Here is a 21,152-nt window from a genome sequence, read left to right as displayed (position 1 = left end):
ATTAGTGAAATTATTTTTTATGTGATATGAAAGTAAAGGGCTTTATGTTTGTAGAACCATATTGCAATTGAGAATCGATTCACGTTTAGATGGAGTATTTGGCTGTTTTGTCTAACAGAGCCAGTCTACCTCTTGAAATAACATAATTTATAAGGGGACTTTGAGCAGTGATGGACCGGTTCCAACCGATATTTCTGTGTACAGCGCTCTCTGTGAAAGCCGCAAATATCAATTGCTTTACACTCCCTACAAGTGCTGGTGGTCCCGATTCATATGCGCTATTGCAAGCGCAGCTGTGAGGTTCACAGACACAGGAAATATATTTGCATAGGGAGTAAGACGTCACATTTTCTGGCCTATCCAGACAAGGGGACGATTTCCTGTGCCTATGAACCTCAACGCTGCGCTCGCAATAGCGCATATAAAACCTGAGCACTCTTATTATAGCTCAGTGAACGGGAGTCTAGCGGATGCAACAATAGCGGTTTCATCACAGACAGACGGGGAAACCCAGACACGTCACAGGGGCTATAAAGCTGAAGCATCTGTTCAGAATGTTTTCTTCAAATATGGTAGTGAGAGGAAGTCCTGTCGCCGGTAGTGGGAGAGGGTGGAACTTGGTGAAAATGGGCCGACAGACATTCTGCTAATTTTCTCAACGATGAAACATCTGATCTCATTCCATTGTTCGGTTCCCAAAAGTAAAATATGTTACCAATACCTGCTTGCTTGTTCTGCCCACTATGCTCAGTGTTGCCAATGTTCGCGGTTTTCCAGTAAAATAGGGTTACTTTGAAAACGATGTCATGGGTGAAAATGTTTTGCGCAGGTTGCGGGTTTTTTGACTATTTCTCAATTGCACCGCGGCCGCCAAGGTATTTCTCTTAAAAATATATATATTTCACTGAGACCTGCTCCTGACTGACAGGCTGTTGTTGAGTGAGTGAGTGGTGGGGAGGAGGAGAGACAAAGCACTGGAAAACCACTTTGGGCGCACTAGAGCGCATCACATTCATCAGCTCGGAGGTGGTTTAAACTGCATTCTAATGTTGACTGCTTAAAGAAAACGTATCGTGCTTTATGCATGCTCAGTTCTTGGGTCTTGGGGGCTGCCCGAGTGTAAATTTGAAATGGAAGTTATGGAACCCCCGTCGCGTCGTTCTTTTTATGGGGAAATGTCCTCAATGATACTGACATTAGGCTAAATGTGGAGAATTATACATTTGCCACAGTTGGCCATCAAGTTGCATATTAATGTATATGCCATTGTAGGCTACCATTTGATACAATAAATATGTTAAAATTACGATATCGCTGGAGTCATTGCAAATCGATTTGTGTCACTTGTGTAGCCTACCTGGAGCTGGCAAACCAATTTAATAAATAGCCTAGAACTTCAGTTTATTGTATGTTGTAGCCTTGTGTTATTTTGAACGCATTAGATTGACGGTAACAGTAGTCAGATTACGCTACAGGTCAAACAAATTCAAAACAATAAACACTGGCTGTTGTTGACAAGCGTATTCAGTTCATAAACATATGATTATGTTTCAAGCAGACCACCATGTTTCAAGCAGACCACCATAGTCCCTGTGCCCAAGAACACTAAGATAACCTGCCTAAATGACAACCGACCCGTAGCACTCACGTCTGTAGCCATGAAGTGCTTTGAAAGGCTGGTCATGGCTCACATCAACACCATTATCCCAGAAACCCTAGACCCACTCCAATTTGCATACCGCTCCAACAGATCCACAGATGATGCAATCTCTATTATAATAATATGCCATTTAGCAGACGCTTTTATCCAAAGCGACTTACAGTCATGCTTGCATACATTTATTTGTGTATGGGTGGTCCCTGGGATCGAACCCACTACCTTGGCGTTACAAGCGCCGTGCTCTACCAGCTGAGCTACAGAGGACCACTCAACACTGCCCTTTCCCTCCTGGACAAGAGGAACACCTACGTGAGAATGCCATAGTGCCCTCAAAGCTCATCACTAAGCTAAGGATCCTGGGACTAAACACCTCCCTCTGCAACTGGATCCTGGACTTCCTGACGGGCCGCCCCCAGGTGGTAAGGGTAGGTAACAGCACATCCGCCACGCTGATCCTCAACACGGGGGCCCCTCAGCGGTGCGTGCTCAGTCCCCTCCTGTACTCTCTGTTCACCCATGACTGCATGGCCAGGCACGACTCCAACACCATCATTAAGTTTGCAGACGAAACAACAGTTGTAGGCCTGATCACCGACAATGATGAGACAGTCTATAGGGAGGAGGTCAGAGACCTGGCCATGTGGTGCCAGGATAACAACCTCTCCCTCAACGTGATCAAGACAAAGGAGATTTGTGGACTACAGGAAAGAAAAGAGGACTGAGCACGCCCCCATTCTCATCGACAGGGCTGTAGTGGAACAGGTTGAGAGCTTCAAGTTCCTTGGTGTCCACATCCCCAACAAACTATTATGGTCCAAACACACCAAGACAGTCGTGAAGAGGGCACAACAAAGCCTATTCCCCCTCAGGAGACTGAAAAGATTTGGCATGGGTCCTCAGATCCTCAAAAGGTTCTACAGCTGCACCATTGAGAGCATCCTGACTGGTTGCATCACTGCTTGGTATGGCAACTGCTCGGCCTCCGACCGCAAGGCACTACAGAGGGTAGTGTGTATGGCCCAGTACATCACTGGGGCCAAACTTCCTGCAATCCAGGACCTCTATACCAGGCGGTGTCAGAGGAAGGCCCTAAAAATTGTCAAAGACTCCAGCCACCCTAGTCATAGACTGTTCTCTCTGCTACCGCAGTCTAGGTCTAAAGGGCTTCTTAAAAGCTTCTACCCCCAAGCCATAAGACTCCTGAACAGCTAATCATGGCTACCCGGACTATTTGCATTGATTTGATTAATATTTCATTCAGTGATTGGAATTATAACCCCATCCTCAGTAGCCTATTCCAGCAGGCTATTCGGGAAACAAGCACTTCTTATTGCGAAATCGCCAAGCTATTGATGTTGAATAAATTAGTCTTAATTTGAACTAAGCAAGCTGCTAAATCGTTCAGTTTACATCTTGCCTACATCTTGTCTAGGCTACTGTAGACTATCTGAAATTAGACGTAGGACTATCAGGGTCTATAGGCTACCTGCCTTTATCTAGGAAAACTGTGGCAAAATGTAATTAGAATCATAAACCCAGATTTTAGTCTGTAACCTATTGAAATGACAAGTCAATCTCGCGAACGGGCCATTTATAACGGTTTGTAGTCTTAACATCTGGCACATAATAACAGCACAATTGCCAGAAAATAGCCTAACATTAATTTTTGTATGTTCATCCAAATGTTTCTTGCTCAGAGATTTCGAGACCATCTGTCCAACTTCCATCACTCAACCTCTCCTGTCGGATTTATCTGTAGCTATGCACATGCGCAAAGGGGATTTATCTACAATTATAAGCCCTGGTTCGAGTCCTGAATGCTGATTGGCTGAAAGCCGTGGTATATCAGACCATATACCTCGGGTATGACAAAACATTACTTTTTACCGTATAACCATTTTATAACAGCAATAAGGCACCCTGGGGGTTTGTGGTATATGGCCAATATACCACGGCTAAGGGCTGTATCCAGGTACTCCGCGTTGCTTCGTGCTTAAGAACAGCCCTTAGCCGTGGTATATTGGCCATATACCACACCCCATCGGGCCTTATTGCTTAATCATAGCAGTCAAGCGAGTTAAATCGACATCCATTGATGGAAAATGATCAGGCGAGTTTAATAAGGGCGAATTATATTTTCTCTTGTCACATATTCAAATTCCTTTATTACGTCATGTCATAGCTTAACAATAATTATTATTTTGAGGAAACTCGAATTTTGCTTCTAACGTTGTTACAAGTTACTATGATATTCCTTCTTAATTGGCTCGATAACGTTATGGAAAAAGGGTTTATTGTATAGATATGGCAACTCTTTTCTTGCTGTGAAATTTCTTTTGGGTCTAGTTTTCAGGCCTTTTGCAGGTTTTGAGTGGTCATTGGGCTTGAAATGTTAGCTTGACCTGGCAACCCTGACTATGCTTCATTTGCTCCCGCTGTAAACGACACAGATGAACTATCTTGGGTTAGTTATAAATATCTTTGGTTTCATCTCGCTGTGATGTTCTCAAACGGATTTATACGTCTCAACAGGAAAGAATACAAAATAATTTCGTATAATTGAAACAAGACCACTTTCATTTGGTCACAGACGGACGAAATCACTTTTATGCTTAAAGCTGAATTTGTAACGAGTCTGCACACATTTGAGTGGTGTCTCTGCGTCGCTCAGTGGACGTTTGGCAGAAAAGTCTCTGTCACCAGTTAGATGAAATGGGAGAAGTTGGAAGCTGCATCCCAACATGGCGACCGGAGGATGGGTCAGTGGGTGTGTCGAAATTAAAGTAGTGGGCGTGTAGAAACGAGTGGGTGTGTCAAAAGCTCTCTGCTATAGATGAGACGGTTTTGATTGAGCTGTGTTGTTTTTCTTCCATTTCTTACCGGGCAACTACCGCGGGAGTTTGAACGTAATGCTTTAAGGCTGTAGGATGAGTCTGAGTCGTATTTCACTGTTAGTTTTACACAAACAATTGTACATTTTCAGTTATAAAACGGACGTATTGACGATAGGTGTACTGTTTCCACATGTGTTTTATGCGTGTGCTTACTGTGACCGTCACCCTGATATTGGCTACTACGGAGCTACTTCCCACTCCGTTGCCGGACAGTAGTGCTTGTCAAGCGCGAGCGAAGGGCACTGTGTCCCGGTGTTGTTGCCGTTCATGCCTTCACCATTGAGTATTAGACTGTATGCATGTATCAAGGTGACATCTAGATTGTTATCAATATTAGTTATTTATTGGGAAGGCTGCTTGGATTCTTTACCTATGATAGAAATAAGTTGAAACAATTTTATGTAATTCATTTCGTTATTCTTTTGGCCAAATTTCATATTCACAAATGTAAATTTACAAACAAAACACCACATTTTCTTACCTTACTGAAAGAAATTGAACTATATTTTAAGACAATTACATTCTCTACCAACAAAAAAGCTGTTACAATATGAAATGTGTGTATGTCCTTTAAGGTCTTGTTGTAATGTGATATTGTACTCCCTATCCCAAATGTCCTTGGTATATTCTTTATATATACTTGTGTTCCCCTGTGTACCTTTTGTATTGATTTGTTGATAATAAAAAAAAGTACAAAAAAAATACTAAAAAGTCGGCAGGCATGTTGATAACACCGGTGCACTGCCCGGTCGCGGTCCCATCTCGTCGTGCAGCCCAATCGGCCATGCCAAATGGTATTGAGTGGCAACAAATCTGCCCAATTAGCCGATTGGCTTTCCATACACCCACTCCATTCGACACACCCACTCGCCCATACTCCCGGTCGCCATATTGGGCTGCTGCTACACATACTTTTTCAAAATGTTATTTACAGTAACATGTAAAACATAAAAAACAGAACAGCCAGAGGGATTACACAAAGAAATGAGGAGAGAATATATATATATATATATATAAAGAAATAACACAAATCCACATTATATCAAATCAAATACAGACATGTAATGAATACATTTTTTTTTTACATTTTGTTTTGTATACGTTTTAATAGTGCTAAATAGTTTTCCAAATCTGATTGAAAAAAATTGAAAAAGCCCTTTTTCTTCATACATTTTGATTTGTTTGTGAAATATTTTCCTAATAAAATAAAAAGATTTATGATATACTGACTTTCAATTGTGGAATCAGTGTAGTAAAATAATATGTCAAACTTAGATATTACAATGGTTGTCTGCATTTTGTTGCCAAGATATAGTTTTACATTTACATTTTTAGTCATTTAGCAGACGCTCTTATCCATATTTTTATTTTTCATACTGGCCCGCCGTGGGAATCGAACCCACAACCCTGGCATTGCAAACGCCATGCTCTACCAACTGAGCTACATCCCTGCCGGCCATTCCCTCCCCTACCCTGGACGACGCTGGGCCAATTGTGCGCCGCCCCATGGGTGGGAACTTTATGGACAGGTCATTCTCACACTGTCTAGGCATTTCATTGGTTCCCCTATCCATTCCACTCCCCATCAGAGCACTTGACAGTCGACCATTAGGGTCCGGGTTTGTTAGGGAGGTTACAGCACCAGTCACTATGGTTACCCACGAGACTCATCGCGAGCAAGTCACTTTTTTTTAAATTATTGAGTCTCCTGATTTCCCTGTTGTATTAGGTATTCCCTGGTTGGCACTCCACAACCCCACCTTTTCATGGCCGCAGTGGGTTCTCACGGGGTGGTCGCGAGAGTGTCAGGGTAGGTGTCTAGGTGTTTCCGTTGGTGTAACCACAGTGGAAAGTCCAGACAGTACCTCCACCGTGCGCATTCCACCCGAATACCTCGATTTGGCGCACGCGTTTTCCAATCCGCAGGTGACAAAATTACCACCTCATCGGACGGGGGATTGCGTGATAAACCTCAGAGTAGACGCTGTGCCTCCCAGGAGTCATGTGTATCCCCTGTCGCAGGTGAATCAGAGGCTATGGAAACATACGTCTCCGAGTCCCTGCTCCAGGGGTTCATACGTAACTCCACTTCGCCCGCCTCCTCTAGTTTCTTTTTTGTGAAGAAGAAAGATGGCGGTCTGCGCCCTTGCGTAATTGGCCGACTCCAACCACGGTAAAAGAGGTGCAGCGCTTTATTGGCTTTGCCAACTACTATCGGAGGTTTATCCGGGGCTTTGGCAAGGTCGCAGCTCCCATCACATCTCTGTTGAAGGGTGGGCCGTCCCGGCTCCGCTGGTCTGCTGAGGCTGACCTGGCCTTCAGTAACCTGAGGGGTCTGTTCATCTCAGCCCCGGTACTGGCCCACCCCGATCCATCACTACCGTTCGTAGTGGAGGTGGATGCGTCCGAGGTAGGGATAGGAGGATTTTACACTATCATACATCCCGGATACGAAGAACGTGAAGGCAGATGCACTGTCACGGCTGTATGACACAGAGGAGAGGCCCATAGACAACACCCCCATACTCCCTGCTTCCTGCATTGTGGCACTGGTAGTATGAGCGGTGGACGTGGATATAGAGCAGGCGTTACGCACAGAGCCATCTCCACCTCAGTGTCCAGCTGGGCTGCAGTACGTGCCTGCTGTTGTCCGTGACCGTCTGATCTACTGGGCACACACGTCCCCCTCCTCTGGTCACCCAGGTATCGGTCGTACAGTGCGCTGCCTGTCCGGAAAGTACTGGTGGCCTACCTTGGCTAAGGACGTGAGGGTGTACGTCTCCTCCTGCTCGGTGTGCGCCCAGAGTAAGGCACCTAGGCACCTCCCAGCGGGTAAGTTACAACCTTTACCAGTTCCACAATGACCATGGTCTCACCTGAGTATTGATTTTCTTACTGATCTTCCCCTCTCCTAAGGTAACGCCACCATCCTGGTTGTTGTGGATCGCTTTTCCAAGTCCTGCCACCTCCTTCCTCTGCCCGGTCTCCCCACGGCCCCCCCACGGCCCTGCAGACTGCGGAGGCCCTGTTTACACACGTCTTCCGGCACTACGGGGTACCAGAGGACATAGTGTCTGACCGGGGTCCCCAGTTCACATCCAAGGTCTGGAAGGCGTTCATGGAACGTCTGGGGGTCTCGGTCAGCCTGACCTCTGGTTTCCACCCCGAGTCAAATGGGCAGGTGGAACGGGTGAATCAGGATGTGGGTAGGTTCCTGCGGTCCTACTGCCAGGACGGGCCGGGGGAGTGGTCTGTGTTCTTGCCATGGGCCGAATATGCCCAGAACTCTCTCCGTCACTCCTGGCACTAACCTACTGTAACTTCTGTTACTACTAACATTCCCACTACCATTACAGGACCATTCACAACATTCCCACTACCATTACAGGACCGTTCACAACATTCCCACTACCATTACAGGACCGTTCACAACATTCCCACTACCATTACAGGACCGTTCACAACATTCCCACTACCATTACAGGACCGTTCACAACATTCCCACTACCATTACAGGACCGTTCACAACATTCCCACTACCATTACAGGACCGTTCACAACATTCCCACTACCATTACAGGACCGTTCACAACATTCCCACTACCATTACAGGACCGTTCACAACATTCCCACTACCATTACAGGACCATTCACAACATTCCCACTACCATTACAGGACCAGTCACAACATTCCCATTACCATTACAGGACCATTCACAACATTCCCACTACCATTACAGGACCGTTCACAACATTCCCACTACCATTACAGGACCGTTCACAACATTCCCACTACCATTACAGGACCGTTCACAACATTCCCACTACCATTACAGGACCGTTCACAACATTCCCACCACCATTACAGGACCGTTCACAACATTCCCACTACCATTACAGGACCGTTCACAACATTCCCACTACCATTACAGGACCGTTCACAACATTCCCACTACCATTACAGGACCGTTCACAACATTCCCACTACCATTACAGGACCGTTCACAACATTCCCACTACCATTACAGGACCATTCACAACATTCCCACTACCATTACAGGACCATTCACAACATTCCCACTACCATTACAGGACCGTTCACAACATTCCCACTACCATTACAGGACCGTTCACAACATTCCCACTACCATTACAGGACCGTTCACAACATTCCCACTACCATTACAGGACCGTTCACAACATTCCCACTACCATTACAGGACCATTCACAACATTCCCACTACCATTACAGGACCGTTCACAACATTCCCACTACCATTACAGGACCATTCACAACATTCCCACTACCATTACAGGACCATTCACAACATTCCCACTACCATTACAGGACCATTCACAACATTCCCACTACCATTACAGGACCATTCACAACATTCCCACTACCATTACAGGACCATTCACAACATTCCCACTACCATTACAGGACCATTCACAACATTCCCACTACCATTACAGGACCGTTCACAACATTCCCACTACCATTACAGGACCGTTCACAACATTCCCAATACCATTACAGGACCATTCACAACATTCCCACTACCATTACAGGACCATTCACAACATTCCCACTACCATTACAGGACCGTTCACAACATTCCCACTACCATTACAGGACCGTTCACAACATTCCCACTACCATTACAGGACCGTTCACAACATTCCCACTACCATTACAGGACCATTCACAACATTCCCACTACCATTACAGGACCATTCACAACATTCCAATTCCACGTCTAGTGTGTCGCTGCTTGTAAGTCTGTGAGGAAACATCATTCCCCTCCTACCTGGGAATGATGATACCAGTTCACAGATCAGCCTGACATGAAAGTGCCTCTCAGACATTTAGATAACAGCTCCCACAGGGTTGTTCTGACACATTGTCTATCATGGCATTTAAAAAAAAACATTTTTAGTCATTTAGCAGACGCTCTTATCCAGAGCGACTTACAGTTAGTGAATGCATACATTTTTTATTTTTCATTTTTCATACTGGCCCCCCGTGGGAATCGAACCCACAACACTGGCGTTGCAAACGCCATGCTCTACCAACTGAGCTACATCCCTGCCGGCCATTCCCTCCCCTACCCTGGACGACGCTGGGCCAATTGTGCGCCGCCCCATGGGTCTCCCGATCCCTGGACGACGCTGGGCCAATTGTGCGCCGCCCCGTGGCAGACAGAGTACAGACTTTCCCTTTACAAGACACTCAAGCCTATCCGATAGAATTGCATCTCTGTAACTAAACATGCATGGTAAATGAAGAAGTACCACAACTGGTTAATAAAGGAGATCGGATGTAATTATTTTATATATCCTCATTGTTATTGTCTTGGGATTAATTTGATTATTATTATTATTATGATTATTGATATTAACTCCATTAAGAAACACCTAACTCGGGGGCAGTTACAGTAAGTCTAGCATGTATTTTCTGCATTTGTAGGCTACATTATAAAAAATACCTTGCATTAACGATCTCACAAGTAAGATGACGGTAGTAACTCCAACTAATTTGAGAAATAATAAGATTCTCTTTATTTTTTGTTTTTTTGTTTTTTTGCAAACAATTACTCTCTAAACACCACTTAACTGTCATTTAATCAATGTTACAAAACAGGGTAGAGATTAGTATATTCTTAATATTATATTATTATATTATTATTATTAGAGCGCAATTCACTTTGTAGCACGTAGTAAAAACAACATGAACACATGATTAAAGAAAACAAACACAGTACCAGTCAAAAGCTTGGACACACCTACTCATTCCAGGGTTTTTCTTTATTTTTTACTATTTTCTACATTGTAGAATAATAGTGAAGACATCAAAACTATGAAATAACACATATGGAATCATGTAGTAACCAAAAAAGTGTTAAACAAATCAAAATATATTTTATATTTGAGATTCTTCAAAGTAGCCACCCTTTGCCTTGATGACAGCTTTGCACATTCTTGGCATTCTCTCAACCAGCTTCATGAGGTAGTCACCTGGAATGCATTTCAATTAACAGGTGTGCCTTGTTAAAAGTTAATTTGTGGAATTTTTGGTGGCAGAACGGCAAGCACTGGCCCTGAGAATGACTCATGTCTGATTCCATGGAGAAAGGTCAGGTCAGTTCGAACCGATTCTACAGAATGTTTGTATCAAAACTAAGAACACGTTAGCGTTGGGAAACAAAAACAGGAAACAAACGAACAAACTGTGACGTTAGCATTGGGAAACAGTGCTTCCTGTCATACCTTGTCTACTCTACTAACAGGGTAAGGAAGACTAAATGTAATTTTAGCAGTTAGCATCCCTTTAACATCCACTTTGTAAATAAATAAATAACAAATATATAGAAAATATGTACTTCCAATATGTTTTGGCTACACAATCTTCAAAATGTCAAACTTTGAAATAATGTTGTCAATAGTTTTTGTTGTTGTTGATAATACAGCATAACATGTCATACCATAAACACAGTTGACATAACTTAACAGGATGAGGTTAGAAAAGGAATTGTAGGCCTAGTGAAAATGACATTTAGTTACATTGTATGAATGGATATCGTAACATACATTCCAGATAGACTTTATTGAAAACAAATTTGAACACGTTGACATCAGAAAGTTTAGAACAATGTTAGATTTCACACTGCAGCACATGGATTACTTTTTAAATAACTATTTGGAGGAAAAACTGGGAGACATCGATTGTTTGATTGTAAACATTAATCATGAATCATCAAAAAACTAATTTTAATACTGCTGTATTCCAGGGTTGGGGTCAATTCCATGTCAATTCAGGAGGCAAATTTGTTGAAAAGCAATGAGGAATTTACCACATTGACTGAATTGAAATGACCCCAAACCTACTGTATTCAATAAGGTATGCATGTACAGTGCATTCGGAAAGTATTCAGACCCCTTGACTTTTTCCACATTATGTTACGTTACAGCTTATTCTAAAATGGATGAAATTATTTTTTCCCCTCATCAATACCCCATAATGACAAAGCAGAAACAGGTTTTTAGAAATTTTAGCAAACATATATATATATATATATATATATATATATATATATATTTTTTTTTATAACTTACTTACATACGTATTTAGACCCTTAGCTATGATTTTTTTTTGTCATTTAGCAGATGCTCTTATCCAGAGCTCAGGTGCATCCTGTTTCCATTGATCATCCTTGAGATGTTTCTACAACTTGATTGGAGTCCACCTGTGGTAACTTCAGTTGTTTGGACATGATTTGGAAAGGCACACACCTGTCTATATAAGGTCCCACAGTTGACAGTGCATGTCAGAACAAAAACCAAGCCATGAGGTCAAATATTTATGTAAATAAGGTATTTCTGTTTCTTCTTTTTAATACATTTGCTAAAATATCTAAAAACTTGTTTTCGCTTTGTCATTATGGGGTATTGTGTGTAGATTGATGAGGGAGAACGTTTATTTAATCCATTTTAGAACAAGGCTGTAACGTAAAAACAAAATGTGGAAAAAGGGAAGGGGTCTGAATACTTTCCGAATGCACTGTATGTTGATGTCCTGAAGTAGCTAGCTTGCTTAATCGGCCCTTTCCTAAGCCATGGATGGAGATATGGATTTGGACTTGTGGTTTTGACTTAATTCTCTGTACAGGCTAATGATTATGACGACGATTCTGATCCAACCATAAATTAATATGTTGTGCCACTTTCCTCAGACGATTGAAGTTCAATATGTAGCCTAGTAGGACAAAAGGCACCTAAAGACTCTCAGACCATGAGAAACAAGATTCTCTGGTCTGATGAAACCAAGATTCAACTCTGGCTTGAATACCAAGCGTCACGTCTGGAGGAAACCTGGTACCTTCCCTACAGTAAAGCATGGTAATAATAATAATAATAATATGCCATTTAGCAGACGCTTTTATCCAAAGCGACTTACAGTCATGTGCGCATACATTTCTACGTATGGGTGGTCCCGGGGATCGAACCCAGTGGTGGCAGCGTCATGCTGTGGGGGTGTTTTTCAGCGGCAGAGACTGGGAGACTAGTCAGGATCGAGGGAAAGATGAACGGAGCAAAGTACAGAGAGATCCTTGATGAAAACCTGCTCCAGAGCGCTCAGGACCTCAGACTGGGGCGAAGGTTTACCTTCCAACAGGACAACGACCCTAAGCACACAGCCAAGAAAACGCAGGAGTGGCTTCTGGACAAGTCTCTGAATGTCCTTGAGTGGTCCAGCCAGAGCCTGGATTTGAACGTCTCTGGAGAGACCTGAAAATAGCTGTGCAGCGATGCTCCCCATCCAACCTGACAGAGCTTGAGAGGATCTGCAGAGAAGAATGGGAAAAACACCCCAAACACATGTGTGCCAAGCTTGTAGCGTCATACCCAAGAAGACTCGAGGCTGTAATTGCTGCCAAAGGTGCTCCAACAAAGTACTGAGTAAAGGGTCTGAATACTTATGTAAATGTGATATTTCCGTTTTTTATTTGTAATAATTTAGCAAAAATTTCTAGAAACCTGTTTTTGCTTTGTTATTATTGGGTATTGTGTGTAGATTGATGAGGGAAAAAAAATATTTAATCAATTTTAGAATAAGGCTGTAACCTAACAAAATGTGGAAAAATTCAAGGGGTCTGAATACTTTCCGAAGTATTGCGTTACTTTTTATTTTATTTTTTTACTTCAGTTTATTTGGTAAATATTTTCTTAACTCTATTTCTTGAACTGCATTGTTGGTTAAGGGCTTGTAAGTAAGCATTTCACAGTAAGGTCTACACCTGTTGTATTCGGCGCATGTGACAAATAACATTTCATTTGATAACATTTTATTTGATCACCGTCAGACATTTACATTACATTTTACATTTTACATTTTAGTCATTTAGCAGACGCTCTTATCCAGAGCGACTTACAGGAGCAATTAGGGTTAAGTGCCTTGCTCAAGGGCACATTTACGTCATTTAGCAGACGCTCTTATCCAGAGCGACTTACAAAAAATGCACCCTATAGTCACAAATTGGTGCATTCACCTATATTTACACTTTTTTTTTTTTTTTTGGGGGGGGGGGGGGGGGGGGGGGGGGGGTAGAAGGATTACTTTATCCTATCCCAGGTATTCCTTAAAGAGGTGGGGTTTCAAATGTCTCCGGAAGGTGGTGAGTGACTCCGCTGTCCTGGCGTCGTGAGGGAGCTTGTTCCACCATTGGGGTGCCAGAGCAGCGAACAGTTTTGACTGGGCTGAGCGGGAACTATGCTTCCGCAGAGGAAGGGGAGCCAGCAGGCCAGAGGTGGATGAACGCAATGCCCTCGTTTGGGTGTAGGGACTGATCAGAGCCCGAAGGTACGGAGGTGCCGTTCCCCTCACTGCTCCATAGGCAAGCACCATGGTCTTGTAACGGATGCGAGCTTCAACTGGAAGCCAGTGGAGTGTGCGGAGGAGGGGGGTGACGTGAGAGAACTTGGGAAGGTTGAACACCAGACGGGCTGCGGCATTCTGGATGAGTTGTAGGGGTTTAATGGCACAGGCAGGGAGGCCAGCCAACAGCGAGTTGCAGTAATCCAGACGGGAGATGACAAGTGCCTGGATTAGGACCTGTGCCGCTTCCTGTGTAAGGCAGGGTCGTACTCTCCGAATGTTGTAGAGCATGAACCTGCAGGATCGGGTCACCGCCTTGATGTTAGCGGAGAACGACAGGGTGTTGTCCAGGGTCACGCCAAGGCTCTTCGCACTCTGGGAGGAGGACACAACGGAGTTGTCAACCGTGATGGCGAGATCATGGAACGGGCAGTCCTTCCCCGGGAGGAAGAGCAGCTCCGTCTTGCCAGGGTTCAGCTTGAGGTGGTGATCCGTCATCCATACTGATATGTCTGCCAGACATGCAGAGATGCGATTCGCCACCTGGTTATCAGAAGGGGGAAAGGAGAAGATTAGTTGTGTATCGTCAGCGTAGCAATGATAGGAGAGGCCATGTGAGGATATGACAGAGCCAAGTGACTTGGTGTATAGGGAGAATAGGAGAGGGCCTAGAACTGAGCCCTGGGGGACACCAGTGGTGAGAGCACGTGGTGCGGAGACAGCTTCTCGCCACGCCACTTGGTAGGAGCGACCGGTCAGGTAGGACGCAATCCAGGAGTGAGCCGCGCCGGAGATGCCCAGCTTGGAGAGGGTGGAGAGGAGGATCTGATGGTTCACAGTATCAAAGGCAGCAGACAGGTCTAGAAGGACAAGAGCAGAGGAGAGAGAGTTAGCTTTAGCAGTGCGGAGAGCCTCCGTGACACAGAGAAGAGCAGTCTCAGTTGAATGACCAGTCTTGAAACCTGACTGGTTTGGATCAAGAAGGTCATTCTGAGAGAGATAGCAAGAGAGTTGGCTAAAGATGGCACGCTCAATAGTTTTGGAAAGAAAAGAAAGAAGGGATACTGGTCTGTAGTTGTTGACATCAGTGGGATCGAGTGTTGGTTTTTTGAGAAGGGGTGCAACTCTCGCTCTCTTGAAGATGGAAGGGACATGGCCAGCGGTCAAGGATGAGTTGATCAGCGAGGTGAGGTAGGGGAGAAGGTCACCGGAGATGGTCTGGAGAAGAGAGGAGGGGATGGGGTCAAGCGGGCAGGTTGTTGGGCGGCCTGCAGTCACAAGTCGCAGGATTTTATCTGGAGAGAGAGGGGAGAAAGAAGTCAAAGCATAGGGTAGGGCAGTGTGAGTAGGACCAGCAGTGTCATTAGACTTAACAAACGAGGATCGGATGTCGTCAACCTTCTTTTCCATTTTATTGGTAAATTACACGGTAATGTAAAAGTTGTATTTTTTAGTGATCCAATACGTAATATAGTATAGTATAGTATCATAATTTGGTTGTAATCCAGAAAGGTTAGGAAATGTATCTAGATCCTCTATGAGGCTGTGGAGGGATCCAAATTGTGGATTTAAAAGAAAACATGAATCATCAGCGTACAATGACACCTTTGTTTTTAAGCCCTGGATTTCTAATCCTCTGATGTTATTGTTGGATCTGATTTTAATAGCTAACATTTCGATTGGCTATAATAAATAGATATGCTGATAGTGGACAACCTTGTTTCACTCCTCTTGACAGTTAAAAACTTTCTGAGAAGTAGCCATTATTTACTATTTTACACCTAGGGTTACTATACATAACTTTAACCAATTGTATAAGAGATTCTCCAAAATTGAAATATTCCAGGCATTTATATATAAATTCCAGTCGTACTTTATCAAAAGCCTTTTCAAAGTCAGCTATGAATAGCAGGCCTGGTTTCCCAGATTTTTTATAGTGTTCTATTGTTTCCAATACTTGCCTTATATTATCTCCAATGTATCTTCCATGTAAAAAACCTGTCTGATTAGAATGAATAATATCCGACAATACCTTTTTAATTATATGTGCTATGCATTTTGCTAGAATTTTTGCATCACAACACTGAAGTGTAAGACGCCTCCAATTTTTTCAATGGACTGGATCTTTATATTTACCACTTGGGTCCTGTTTCAGTAATAATGAAATCAGACCTTCTTGTTGAGTATCAAATAATCTACCATTTTTATAGGAGTGGTTAAAACATGCTAATAACGGTGCTCTGAGTACATCAAAAAAGATTTGGTATAGCTCAACTGGTATGCCATCCAGCCCTGGAGTTTTCCCGGATTAAAGGCTTTAATTGCATCTAGAAGTGCCTCCTCTGTAATTTGGCCTTCACATTAGTCTTTCTGTACAGCTGTTAATTGTACATTATTAATAGGAAAAAAATCCTTACAATTAACTTCGGTTAGTGGAGATGGAGGAGACTGAAACTAAAACATATGCTTAAAGTACTTTGCTTCCTCTTTCAAAATATAGTTTGGCGAATCATGGGTGACTCCGTCATTTGTAATAAGTTTCAGTAAATTATTTTTGGTAGCATTTCTATGTTGAAGATTCATTTTCCCCCATATTCCATCCAATTCACCTTTTTAAAATAATATATTACACATGATCTTTCTTGAATAAGTTCCTCCATTTATTTTTGTTTTTCCTCTAACATATTCTGTGCCTCTGTGGTAGTGTTTTTATTGCTATCTATCTGTACTGTTAGTCCCTCTATTTCCTTTCTTAATATTAATTATTTTGACTGAAATTGCTTTTGTTTTAAAGATGAGAATTGAATTGCATGGCCTCTAAAGGCACATTTAAAAGTGTCCCACACAATAAGGGGATCTGCTGTACCCATGTTTGTCACGGATTCTGCCGAGACTGCTCCTCCTCCTAGTTCGGGCAGGCTTCGGCGTTCGCCGTCCCCGGAGTACTAGCTGCCACCGTTGAATGTTTCTTGGTGTGATTGCTTTGGTCTGTCTTTTACACCTGTGTCCGTTTGTGTCTGATTACGTGTCCTATAAGTTCCCTGTTTTGCTTTGGTTAGATTGTGTGTTGTTTTCGCCTGTCCGTTGTGCTGCGTGTTTCGTATCTGTTTTCTTGTTTGTTTGTTTTACGCACAGTTTGCGTATTGCTCGCCTCTGTTTTTTGTTGAGGCCGTTTACTGTATTTTGCCTATTGGTTCTCTCAGTAAACTTTATTGGACTAAGCTTCGGTGTCCTGCGCCTGACTTCCACACTTCATACACCTCAGCCCTTGACAGAACAACACACCACTATGGAGTCAGCAGGAGCAGTGGCGGCACCCAAGTCGCTGGAGGATCGGATCAGCGATCAAGACACCATGATCCGGCAACTTGGGGCCGCCATGAACGAGGTGTCCAACACTCTGCGCCGGTTGGTGACTGGAGAGGTGCCCACGCCTTCTCACACCATCCCATCACCAACGGCCAGTCCTCCTCTCTCAGCACCGGAACCCAGTGGCATACGGCTCTCGCTCCCGAGGGCATATGACGGTTCTGCAGCCGGGTGTCAGGGGTTCCTCCTGCAGGTGGAACTCTACCTGGCTACCATACACCCAGCGCCCTCGGGGTACGAGAGCGTCTCCGCCCTCATCTCCTGTCTATCCGGCAAGGCGTTGGAGTGGGCCAACGCCGAATGGAGGGGAATAGACGCCGCTACCATCACCTACGCGGAGTTCTCCCGCCGCTTCAGGGCTGTCTTCGATCACCCACCTGAGGGGAAGGCGGCGGGGGAGCGTCTGTTCCACCTCCGACAGGGGAAGAGGAGCGCACAGGAGTTCGCCCTGGAGTTCCGGACTCTAGCGGCGGATGCGGGGTGGAATGAGAGGGCCCTCATCGACCATTACCGGTGTAGCCTACGAGAGGACGTTCGTCGTGAGCTGGCCTGCAGGGATACCAACCTATCCTTCGACCAGTTGGTAGACATCTCCATCCGTCTCGACACCCTGCTGGCTACCCGCGGACGTCCCGAGTGGGGGTCGTCCATTCCACCCTCCAGCACCTCCGAGCCGATTCCCATGGAGCTCGGGGGTGCTGGCGCTAGAGAGAGGAGGAGAGAGAACCCGAGGGGGGCCATCCCCTGCACCAACTGTGGCCGTGGAGGACACACCGCGGCCAGGTGCTGGGGAGGGTCTCCTGGGAGAGGGGACAACAGGTCACGCACTGGGGAGTCATTTCAGGTGAGTAGGCGCCCCACTTACCCAGAGCTCTCTGTTGGTCACATGAGTATACCTGTGAGATTTCCACAGGTGGCACCTCATTCCCAGCATAAGGTGCTAGTAGATTCAGGCACAGCTGGGAATTTTGTTGATCGTGCATTTTGTTATAGGTTAGGAATTCCCCTTCGGCCGGTAGAAGCCCCCTTTCCTGTTCACGCCCTAGACAGCCGGCCGTTGGGGTCGGGGCTGATCAGAGAAGTCACAGCACCACTTAAGATGACGACGCAGGGGGGTCATGAGGAGATCATTCAGTTTTATCTGATTGACTCTCCTGCGTATCCCGTGGTGCTGGGGCTTCCCTGGTTAAGCGCCCATGATCCTACCATTGCGTGGCAACAGAGGGCTCTTATGGAGTGGTCTGCCCAGTGTGTAGGGAGATGTCTAGGTGTTTCCTTAGGGGCGACCTCGGTAGAGAGTCCGAACCAAGTGCCCGCAATGCGCATTCCCCCTGAGTATGAGGATTTAGCACTTGTGTTCAGCAAAACGAGGGCAACACGGCTACCACCTCATAGACAGGGGGATTGTGCGATAGATCTCCAAACAGGAGCGGCACTTCCGCGGAGCCGGGTGTATCCACTGTCTCAAGAGGAGACAGCGGCTATGGAAACTTACATAGCCGAGTCCTTGGCACAGGGATACATACGGTCCTCCACTTCCCCGGTTTCCTCGAGTTTCTTCTTTGTGAAGAAGAAGGACGGGGGTTTGCGCCCGTGTATTGACTATCGTAGTCTCAATCAGATCACGGTTAAGTACAGTTACCCTCTTCCACTGATTGCGACTATGACAGAATCATTACGCGGAGTGCGGTTCTTCACAAAGTTGGATCTCAGGAGCGCATACAATCTGGTGCGCATTAGGGAGGGGGATGAATGGAAGACCGCATTTAGCACCACCTCGGGTCATTACGAGTATCTCGTCATGCCATACGGGTTAATGAATGCTCCTTCAGTCTTCCAATCCTTTGTTGACGAGATTTTCCGGGACATGCATGGGCAGGGTGTGGTAGTATACATCGACGACATCCTAGTGTACTCTTCTACACGAGCCGAGCATGTAGCCCTGGTGCGCCGAGTGTTGAGAAGACTGTTGGAGCATGACTTGTATGTCAAGGCAGAGAAATGCCTGTTCTTCCAGGAGTCCGTCTCCTTTTTGGGTTATCGGTTGTCCGCGTCTGGTGTGGAGATAGAGGTAGACCGTGTGTCGGCCGTGCGTAATTGGCAAACTCCAACCACTGTCAAAGAGGTGCAGCAGTTCTTGGGTTTTGCTAATTACTACCGGAGGTTTATCCGGGGCTTTGGACAGGTTGCAGCTCCCATTACGTCCTTGCTAAAGGGGGGTCCGGTTCGTTTGCAGTGGTCAGCTGAGGCGGACAGGGCATTTGCCAAACTGAAGAACCTGTTCACCTCGGCCCCGGTGCTGGCGCATCCGGATCCCTCTTTACCATTCCAAGTAGAGGTAGACGCGTCCGAGGCCGGCATTGGGGCAGTCCTGTCGCAACGGTCCGGCACGCCACCTAAGCTCCGCCCCTGTGCGTTCTACTCCAAGAAGCTCAGCTCGGCGGAGCGTAATTATGACGTTGGGGACAGGGAGCTGTTAGCTGTAGTCCAGGCCCTAAAGGTGTGGAGGCATTGGCTTGAGGGGGCTCTACACCCTTTCCTCATTCTGACTGATCACCGTAACCTGGAGTACATCCGGGCAGCTAGGAGATTGAACCCTCGTCAGGCTAGGTGGAACATGTTCCTGACCCGGTTTGTTTTTAAGATCACATACATCCCAGGGTCTCAGAACGGTAAGGCAGACGCCCTGTCCCGGTGGTATGACACAGAGGAGAGGTCCATTGAGCCTACTTCCATACTGCCGGAGTCTTGTCTGGTGGCTCCGGTGGTGTGGGAGGTCGATGCGGAAATCGAGCGGGCACTGCGTACCGACCCTACTCCCCCCGAGTGTCCTGTGGGGCGGACGTACGTTCCGCTCAAGGTTCGTGATCGTCTGATTTATTGGGCTCATACATCACCCTCCTCTGGACATCCAGGTATTGGCCGGACAGTGCACTGCCTTAGCGTGAAATACTGGTGGCCAACGTTAGCTAGGGATGTGAGGGTTTATGTCTCCTCCTGCTCGGTGTGCGCCCAGTGTAAGGCGCCTAGACATTTGCCCAGGGGTAAGTTACATCCCCTGCCCGTTCCACAACGACCATGGTCCCACCTCTCGGTGGATTTTGTGACCGACCTACCCCCCTCCCAGGGGAATACCACCATTTTGGTCGTTGTGGATCGGTTTTCCAAGGCCTGTCGTCTCCTCCCAATGCCGGGTCTCCCTACTGCCCTACAGACCGCTGAGGCCCTATTTACCCACGTGTTCCGGCACTATGGGGTCCCCGAGGATATTGTGTCTGACCGAGGTCCCCAGTTCACCTCCAGAGTTTGGGGGGCGTTCATGGAACGCTTGGGGGTCTCGGTAAGCCTTACCTCGGGGTACCACCCAGAGAGCAATGGGCAGGTTGAACGTGTCAACCAGGATGTGGGTAGGTTTCTGAGGTCCTATTGCCGGGACCGGCCGGAGGAGTGGTCTAGGTTTATCCCCTGGGCAGAGATGGCCCAGAACTCTCTCCGCCACTCCTCCACCAATTTAACACCTTTCCAGTGTGTTTTAGGTTATCAGCCGGTCCTGGCACCGTGGCACGAGAGCCAGATCGAGGCCCCTGCGGTGGACGAGTGGATTCGGCGCTCGGAGGAGACGTGGGACGCTGCCCATGTCCATCCACAGCGTGCCATCCGTCAACAAAAGGCGAGCGCCGATCGCCACCGCAGTGAGGGACCGGTGTACGCACCGGGAGATCGAGTCTGGCTCTCGACTCGAAACCTGCCCCTCCGCCTGCCCTGCCGGAAGCTGGGTCGGCGGTTTGTGGGGCCCTTTAAAGTCCTGAGAAGGTTGAACGAGGTGTGTTACAGGTTACAACTGCCTATTGAG

The sequence above is a fragment of the Coregonus lavaretus genome (assembly GCF_964263955.1).
Source record: "Coregonus lavaretus genome assembly, contig: HAP1_SCAFFOLD_421, whole genome shotgun sequence".
Classification (NCBI taxonomy): domain Eukaryota; kingdom Metazoa; phylum Chordata; class Actinopteri; order Salmoniformes; family Salmonidae; genus Coregonus; species Coregonus lavaretus.
The sequence above is the reverse complement of the archived record's forward strand: the minus strand, read 5'-3'. Positions refer to the sequence as shown.